General features: G+C 33.9%; 1 protein-coding gene across 1 annotated transcript in view; it reads right to left on the bottom strand.

Moving 5' to 3' along the window:
* Window positions 1–10,000, bottom strand: part of LOC135222192 (uncharacterized) — a 349,661-nt gene that overhangs the window by 16,516 nt on the left and 323,145 nt on the right. The window lies entirely within an intron of this gene.

Genomic DNA, 10,000 nt, shown 5'->3' with positions numbered 1-10,000 from the left:
TTACTCTGCGTAATACTTATATAGTTAAAGGCTGTAAAAAATAACTGTTATGAATGTGAAAATCTTCATATAGATTAAACAAAGGAAGAGGGCTACACCTCTATTAGTGGCTCGAACCTTACTTGAAAAGGACGAAGACACTTAGCAAAAAATAATGCTTCTCTCCTCCTCTTTTGATATATTCCAGTGAGTATTTTTATATGAACACATACATGCATACATACATACATACACATTTACACAATAGTAAAGCACAGGGATTGCATTAGGAAAGGTTTGTGGTTCTATCTAAGCTGATCGCTAACTAGTAAACCTAGTTGCGAATTGATATTTGTATCAGCTTGGGGCAAGAAAAAGTTATGGGTAGAACAAACTTCATTCTTATCCGTAAGCTTCACTGAGGAGGAGAGGGATCTACCTTTCTTGCACCAACCCTCTAAAAGAGAAATAAAGCTTTTGATGAACTATATATATATATATATATATATATATATATATACATACATAACACACACGCATATTTATTATATATATATATTATATACATATATTATATATATATATATATATATGTATATATATACATACACAAACACACACACATATTTATTATATATATATATATACATATATATATACATAATATATATATATATATATATATATGAACTCTATACACAAAAACAGACAGCACAGCACACTTATGCATTTCCGAGGCCTATGGTTCTAGTCCGCAATGCAAACCAATAGAAATTCTCTATATATTATATATATATATATATATATATATATATATATATATATATAAATAATATATATATATATATATATATATATATATTATATATATATATATATATATATATATTAGATAGATAGATAGATAGTAAGATAGATAGATAGATAGAAATGTGTGCGTTTGTATACAGGTGTACATACAAATGGGTTTGAATTAAAATAACAGTATCATGAATGAAAGACTGCATCATGAAATAAAACACTAAAACCCCAAGGATTGGAGCACTTTCAGCCACTGAGCGCTTCAGACAGGGAAAGGTGGGAGCTGGAGTGGTTGGGCAGCAAAACAAAGAGATCCAGGTAATAAGTGAGACGAAGGACAAGGATTTAAACCTGGAACTGAGAGAAACGCTTCACTTGCAATAAATGATACTCAGAGGGGTTGGACAACAAGATGAATGAAGTTAAAGGTATAAAAGCTGATGCAACTAGAGGCCAAAGGGAAGCAGTAAACACCTTCAAGTCATGCCTACAGTGCACCACGAGACTGAATGCACACTCCCATACGGAGTTATAAACATGAGCACGTGCGTCCGCATGAATTACAATGCTTTCAGTGGAGGATTGAGAATGGCTTGCTTACTTATACATTCATTAATAAGTGCATATGACTTTATACATAAATCCATGGGCGTATGCACTGGAACATCGACGGACTAGAATAAATTTGAATATCTCTTCGCTTGCAGCTTTAACAGTTTTATACTGTTGTTGACAATGATTCTGACAAGATCCTGTGACCATGAGTTTCTTTTATATAACACGATATTAATTAATTTTCAAAGTATTCCTTGCTGAAAAGCCATAGAGCTACGAAATGAGTCTCTGGATAAGCTTGGTATAATTTCCAATATTATGTATCGGTGCGATGAACTGTTAAAACGTTAAATATTCGTGAGGTCTCATTGTCCTTCATTTACTGAAACTTTCTACTTCTTTGTTTCGCTGTTCTGGGCTACTAACTGCCTTCCAGAGAGAGAGAGAGAGAGAGGAGAGAGAGAGAGAGAGAAGAGAGAGAGAGAGAGAGTTCTTCATCAAGTAAAGTAATATGTGATCTTGAATAAAGGCCAGGTTTGAGCACTTTCAGACCTTTCAGAATATCATTCTGAGAAACAGATGACTGATATTGTCAACCCAGTAACACAGGAATTCGTTCGTCAGTAAAAGACCAAAATGGGTGTTTGTCATGACCTAAAAAGAAAAAGAAGCCAATAAAAAGAAACTGGAAAACCTATTCCTAAGAATAAGTGCAAAGAGAAAGCATCCCCAAACCTTCATTGTTTTCTCGAAGTCCAAAAACCCCTTTAGCTGCTCAGGGAAATTGCCGCTGTGAGATCTCTTCAGTGTCACAATAAACAGATTTTCCGGGAAAATGCAATTATGATACGGAGAGAGAATGAAGGAAATTGCAAATTAAAGTTAAAATTCAGATTTCAACTTTCATCTGAGACGCTCAGCAGTATGTACGCGAGTCATCTTGCGTGTTATGCATATATATATATATATATATATATATTATATATATATATATATATATATATATATATATATATATATATATATATATATGTATGTATGTGTGTGTGTGTACGTATGTAGGTGGAGTGCTGTCCGTGTTTGTTTGTGGTGCGTGTATTTCAGCATTAAACGTAACCTCCAGTAAGACGCGGTCTTAGAGAATAAAATAAAACTGTAGCCGTCAGATTCATCATTTTCCTACTGAACTTTGGATGAACCAACTGTGCAGCAAACTTCCACAAAGTTAGCTGCTCCATATATCTACACTACGAGCTTATCAGCAACGCGTCTTCAATATATTTGTGTTCTTGCGCCTAAAGAATTGAAATTTTATTCCTGTTAACGTTTTTTTTTTTTTTTTTTTTTTTTTTTGTTTTTTTTTTTTTTTTTTTTTTTTTTTTTTTTTTTGTTTTTTTTTTTTTTTTTTTTTTTTTTTTGCGATTCAATACAGGGTATGAAGCTGCAACCCGATTCCTCAGGCCACGTGACAACTTGAACACCGAAAGTATTGAATGACAGCAGCCTTGGGCAAAGGGCCTCATCTGCCACCTAAGGGCACTCCTATACCTTGAAGTGCGAGACACCCGTATCCCAAACCATTAGCACATTCCAGGAAAGCATTGTTCAGGCTATGCATTTACCTACAGCAACCGTAGCAGTCCTCAGTAACTAGACGAACCGCCGTTAGGTGGTATATTCAAGAAAATGGGTGACACTGTATAAGAGGTTCTGGGGGAAAAAAATAATGCAACGTTGGCTGTTTCATATCCTACATGGATATACTGATGAAGGGATTCAGAGAAATGAGAAATCTAGTATAGATACATGGAATAAGAAACGGGGTTGTGAAAGGAGTTGGAAATGGTTGATGTTTGAGGATAATAAAATCAAGACTATTTTGCACTCCATCATTATGCCAGTCTTTCTCGGTCTCTCTCGCGTCCCTACTTTCAAGATTTGTGGAAAATCCTGGGAAGCTCCGCAAAGCTTACCTTACTGAACTCTTAACATGCAACGCCACAGAAATTACTGGGAAATCTCAACAGAGGTCTTCCTCCCTCCCAATGTAGATCAAAGCAACTCATCTTTTTTTTCATTCTAGAAAGGAATGTCGCGCAAAATGCTACAGGGAAATCTTCAAACCGGACATCGCGAGGACTATGGGGGAAACTCCACTAAAGTGAGGCAATTATTAAAAAGTGTGATAAAAAACAGCACTCGGTGTTTCGATGCCTTTTATATTTCTCCTGAGACATGAATTAATAAATTTGGAGCAATTTCTGTACATACATATACATACACACATATCTATGCACATTTTTATACATACAGGTATAATAAACATGCATACATACACTCATACACACACACACATATATATATATGTATGTGTTATATAATATATATATATATATATATATATATATATATATAATATATATATATATATGGAGAGAGAGAGGAGAGGAGAAGAGAGAGTTAGAGACGAGAGAGAGAGATTTTTTTGAGAGATTTTTTTACCAACCACCTTTTCCACCTACAGAGAAGTGGCTCCAATAACGATTAGCCTTCCGATTCTCTGACAATCTTTCTAAGCCACTAAAGTCATCTAAAACTAAGTATCTTATTAACTGCCTGAGTCAATAGATGCATGCTAATTTTGTTAAGGGATTGTTCTTTCCACTATGGAATCTAATCTGAAGCCTCTTGTGTGTTAGAACACACACACACACACACACACACACACATATATATATATATAATATATATATATATATATATATATATATATATATACATGCATGGAATGCATGTGTGTATTTATTATATGTATTCTATGAATGCTTGATTTTTATGACCTGATTCAAGTAAAAATATACAGAAGAAAATACCCAATAATTAATAAATATCAGCTCTCTCCCTTCAACTCAACTTAAGCTGACCATGAGACTGGACACACACACACACACACACACACACATACAAACATGAATATATAGACCGACTCTTATTTACCTCCAGAAGACCTTAACTACCAACATGCATGTAAAACTGCATACAAGGTGCAACAGCGTAACATGGCATCTTTAAGCTCTCTAGAATAAAACGACAAAAATTGGAGAGAGAGAGAGAGAGAGTTTTCCCACAGGAAAGCCACCACGCGTATAGGGAGGAATTCGTAACAAATCTGAAAGTGAAAATCTTACAGGTCACTCCCCTGAAGCCACAGTTGGTTTTCCATAATTTACGAGTCAGTTTAATTAAACCGCTTGTATTAACTTCTTAAGTTCTTCGGTAGTTATTTTGGACTGTTATTTTTTTTCTAAAGTTAACGGCTGTCCTTGAGATAGAAAAAAAAAACACACACACACAAAAACACAATTACAGAACAATTATATTCAAAAGAACTTACACTTTTGGAGAGTAAGGTTCCCTCTTCTGTGCTGAGACATTGGTAATTATGTCTCCAAACTGAGGATAGAGTAAGACTCCGAAATTGTATGTACTTCTGAACATGTCTGTTTCATAATGTGTCTTTTTTTCTTTTTTTTTTCTATTTCAAAGGTCGATACTGATTTGTTATCATAACAGCTGTTCTCCTAATTTTATGATATGTTTCCTAAAAGTCACCGCTTATTTTACTAGACTTATACATTTGTTTTATGAGTATTATTTTCTTAAAATATTACAAGGCATCCTCAAAGTCATTGTTCGTATCTTTAAAGTTATAGATTATTTTCTAAAGTTTCTAGTTGTTCTCCTAAACTTGGTTATTGTTCACCTCGTTTGCTTTTACTGTTTCACAAGGAATGTCAAGAAATGCTCAGAAAATATATCACAGACATCAAATTGCTTTAAAAATATTCCGCAAGTGAAATAAATAAGAACCTGCCTTATAAAATAGCAACTATAAAACAACAATAATTGTTATCATTTATAAGAAAGATTCTTATAAACTGTATGTAAGGAATTCTTTTTTTTAACAATTTGAAGCGTCTGTGGTATATTTTCTAATCATTTCTGATTACAGCAATTTAGAGGTATAATAATAATAATAATAATAATAATAATAATAATAATAATAATAATAATAATAATAATAATAATAATAATAATAATAATAATAATAATATGTATGCTGGAAACAGACCTTCTTTCAAACACGTTTTATTAAAAAAATAATGGCAGAATTCACAGAATTGATTTTATATAAAATTCATTCAATTCCCCTGATGATTTATCGTTCTGGCACGCTGGTATTATAGTTTGCCTTTGATAACACCAGCCCGAAATTCCGTTGACGACCTACAGCACGATGAATATTGGACAGCTGCTTTATAATACCAGCTTGCCAGAAAGACAAATCATCAGGAGAATTGAAAGAATTTTATATAAAATCAATTCTGTGAATTCTGCCATTATTTTTAATAAAATAATAATAATAATAATAATAATAATAATAATAATAATAATAATAATAATAATAATAATAATAAGAAAACTTGCAATTTCTGGCAAAAAATGGAAAATTTCGCTTCCGCAAGTCGCCAGAGAAAATTCCATCCCAAAAATAAAAGAAATATTAGTGAATGGATACTTGGAGGACTGACTTCGTCTCTCCTCTCAAGATATGAGCCTCGACGCCTCAATCAAGTCTCGATGGAACTCATCATCAAGAAGTTACTCAGATTTGCAATAAGATAAAAAAAAAAGGAGAGGAAAATTAATCAAGATAATTGAGGAAGTAAGTCTCTCGACGCTCAAGGGTAGCCATTATCGCTTCCTTACCCCTGAGAGAGAGAGAGAGAGAGAGAGAGAGAGAGAGAGAGAGAGAGAGAGAGAGAGAGAGAGAGAGAACTTTCTTCCGCGATATTAGATAACTCTGAACTGGCGAGAGCCGACATCTTTAAGAGAGAGATGTTTTTTTTTTTTTTTTTTTTTACATGGGCACCATATTTGTGCTTTGTGGAGATGCCTTCATGAAATGTAAAATAAAATAAAAAGAAATACTGCAATGTTATAGTATAAAAAATCAACTCCTCTTCTGACGTTAAATCAATCAACCACGATTTATTCGACACTCACAGGTCAACCTAAGTTTATTAAAAGGAAGGATAAATGGGTGAACATCACTCTAGTTACACAAAGCGAATAATTCCTTGAATGTACAACGGTCATTTCAAACTAAATTCAGATGATATAAATATGGTCTTGCTTTTCTCTTAAAAGTCAAGTTTTTCTTCCATTAAAAGTTTCTTTTAATAAATAATTGAAAATTAGTTCCTATTCAATTCTGACTATATTTCTGTTCTGATCACTATACTTAATATGCGGGATGTAACGGGAACTGAGGTGTTGTGATCAAGAAAAATCACGTCAAAGTTAAGAATAAGGTCCCTACCAATAAAACAGTAAGAAATTGTTAATAGCTGACCTTGAAGATGTTATAATCTGATAAAGTTAGCAATCTGACAGAGATGATGCCCGAGGAACCATAAAACTAGATTCACCAAATTCCGAATAAAATGAGAGGTTAATATGGCAACTGTAATATGGATAGAAAATTCTGGAATGACATTTATGCTGGGAAGAATAAAATAAAAAACTGGATTTATCTAATAGCAAGAAAAGGAATTGACCATGATTACATTCAAATTGTATTTTCCTCTATATTCAAGTAGTTAGATAAGATTTTTATTGCATCACGCAAGATACGTCAACAGGACAAAAGAACACTTTCCTTGAAGCACGTCATGGTTATAAGGTTTTCTTAAAAATCGATGACTAATATCTCTATACAAACATACATATTTCTAGAACCAGACTAAAGGCTCATCAGAATGCTTAGCGAGCCTGCGTCAAATAGAATCCTGTAGGTGAAAGGCAAACGCTCCTTGTGGGGGACATGAAGAGCCTATACTAGCAAAGGTTCCTTAACTCAGTGATCCCATCTTTAAATCCTTTATATTTCTCATAACATCAATCCATACGCTATCTTGAGCCCTTAAAATTTTTCTACACATTTTCCTACCATATGATTTTTTAACCTTTCAGAAAAAACCGAAAAAACGAACACACTGAAAGCCATATTTTTTTTAATGTCCATCTACTAAATAAAAAACACGAACGCAGAAAGAGCCGCTGCATTTCGCATTTGTTTCTCTCAGCCGCAGCAGAAACACATTCTTTAACCTCCGACACTAATCCTACTGAATGGCATATATCAAGCTCCGCTTTTCCTCTGGACCCACAAATGGTCGAACGCCCGTAAGAATCCTTCACTTCTCGCCAGGAGGTCTGAAAGATAGCACTGGCACTATTTTGTGGAGATGGAACCAAGTAGGTCACAGTTCCTTGACTTGGCCCTGCCAGTGAGGATGTGGTCTGAAATGACATCAGCCTAGAGAAGGCCAGACCTACCTAAAGACCTCCGCAAGTTAAATTTCTTTAAAATTAGAAACAATTAGTACAGCACGACCACTCAGATCTATGACTGAGCCGCACCTATAATTCAGCTCTCGACTATTGTTTTCCAGTCAGCAAGTCTACAGGGGTTCACATACTCTATTAAGCCCCTACCAGCCATGCAACACTGCTCACCATTAATAGCTATCTGCAGTCGTGACATGGAAGAAAAGTACTCGAGTACAAAGAGGCCAGCTATATATAACTCTCTGTCAGAGAGAAATGTCTGTTAATACCAAAAGGTTTACTGTGACAACTAAGTGCAGTTTATTTTTTCAGCTAGGATAGAGAAAGAGAAGTCATACTGTGACTACGTATTTTTTGTTTTCAAGTGGGCCCCTAATTCATCATGAAAGCTTTATAAAAAGATTAACTGTAAATCTAACAATTTATTAGTAAGGCAATTTATGGCTATTTCCTTAGCCGGGAATTTTGCAGTCATTATTCTTCGAATAATTCTTGTAGGTGTATGTGTGTGTGTGTGTGTGTGTGTGTGTCGTGTGCGTGTGCGTGTGTGAGTGATAGGTTGTGCCTAGAGCCATATAGGGTGAATGGTCAGAGATTATGACCAGAAGAAATAATTAGGAAGTATCGCAGTGCAGTTGAAATTAAACTAAATAACAACGATGTTAAGTCTATATTGCTCAGGTCGTACAGGTTGGGGTGTACAGATTTCAATGTCAAGACTTGTCTTACATAAACCTAGTTTCTATCACTCTTTCTGCCTCGACTCACTCTCACTCTCTCTCTCTATAGACACACACACACACACACACACACACACGCGCACACACACACACACACACATATATATATATATATATATATATATATATATATATACATATATAATATATAAATAATATATATGATTATTATATATATATATATCTTATATATACTATATATATATATATATATATATAACGTACATATGTGCGTGTGTATGCATGTATATAAGTATGTATCTTTATTACTATCTGATTGATCAAAGGATATCATAACGGAATTTCTGGAAACACTAATAAAATGCAAACATTACATTAATTTTCCACCATTAGTATATTAATATTTCATGACTCAACTTTCCACTGGCATTAAGTTGGTTAATAAACGGATGTATATCATTGATTGCATAGAGCAAATAATGCCATACACAAACTAGACATTTCATGCAACATTGAGCCAATGGGTATCTGGTATATTTGTTCATTTCAAAATTTATATAAGTCCGTATAATCTAGTTAATTGGAAACTGGATTAGTCCAATTTCGGAAAATATTTCAATGTACGAGAGAGCCAATTGGAACCTGAGTTTTCCTTACTTCGACTTTCCTGACTGCCATTTTAAATAGGGAAGAGCTCATTAGATATTAGATTTACCCAATTTCATATCCCATAGTAGAGATATCTATTAAGTATTAAGATTCGACAGGAAATTTGATTCAACCAATTACCACTTTCCTGAAAAAAAGATAACTGTAAAGATCAAACTGTTAATGGGTCCCATGCAATTTTGGCTTCGTTGACCACGCTAATGTATAAAGAAAATATCTAAATTTAGGTGGAATAATGAGGCTTCAGTACTAATCTAATTACGATTTTACTGAGGATACAGAACAAACTGAATTTTTACAGAATAATTAGGATTCAGTACAAATCTAATTATGATTCTTCTGAGGATATTATATATCAATGTATAGAGGTAACTGGTCATGTTATTCCTAGAATGCCGTCTTTTTGCAATAAGATATTGAAATTTAGGAAACATTCCTTTGCAAACTATTTTCCAATAATTTCGAATTTCCGTAAAGCTGAAATGTTCTGGAGAAGGGTCCTTTTCAACTCACTCATTTCAATATGTACTTTTGTGGACATTACGAAATCTTGTGGTCAACGTTGGTACTAACAAGTTTTGTGCAAAATCCTCAATCATTATGGAAACAATGTTATGGTTTGTCGGTTCTCTCACTCTTTCCCTACTCTCTAATTTCTTGGCGAACAATGTCCAGTCTGATAACCCGAGTGAGAAACAGCAGCAACTCGCTCATACAAAGCATCCTGAGGAGTGAAGCAAGAAGATCTAAATTGTGGGAAAGATGAGAAAATGAGGCCTTTGTCCCTTAAAAGAACTTATCTCTGTATTGGCAAAATGTCATCTGCAGATTCTGTCATTATTAATACATTTATTGCTGATATTTTATTTTTTCATTATTAC

Source organism: Macrobrachium nipponense, chromosome 3, assembly GCF_015104395.2.
Source record: "Macrobrachium nipponense isolate FS-2020 chromosome 3, ASM1510439v2, whole genome shotgun sequence".
NCBI lineage: Eukaryota > Metazoa > Arthropoda > Malacostraca > Decapoda > Palaemonidae > Macrobrachium > Macrobrachium nipponense.
This window is presented reverse-complemented; position numbering and strand designations above follow the sequence as displayed.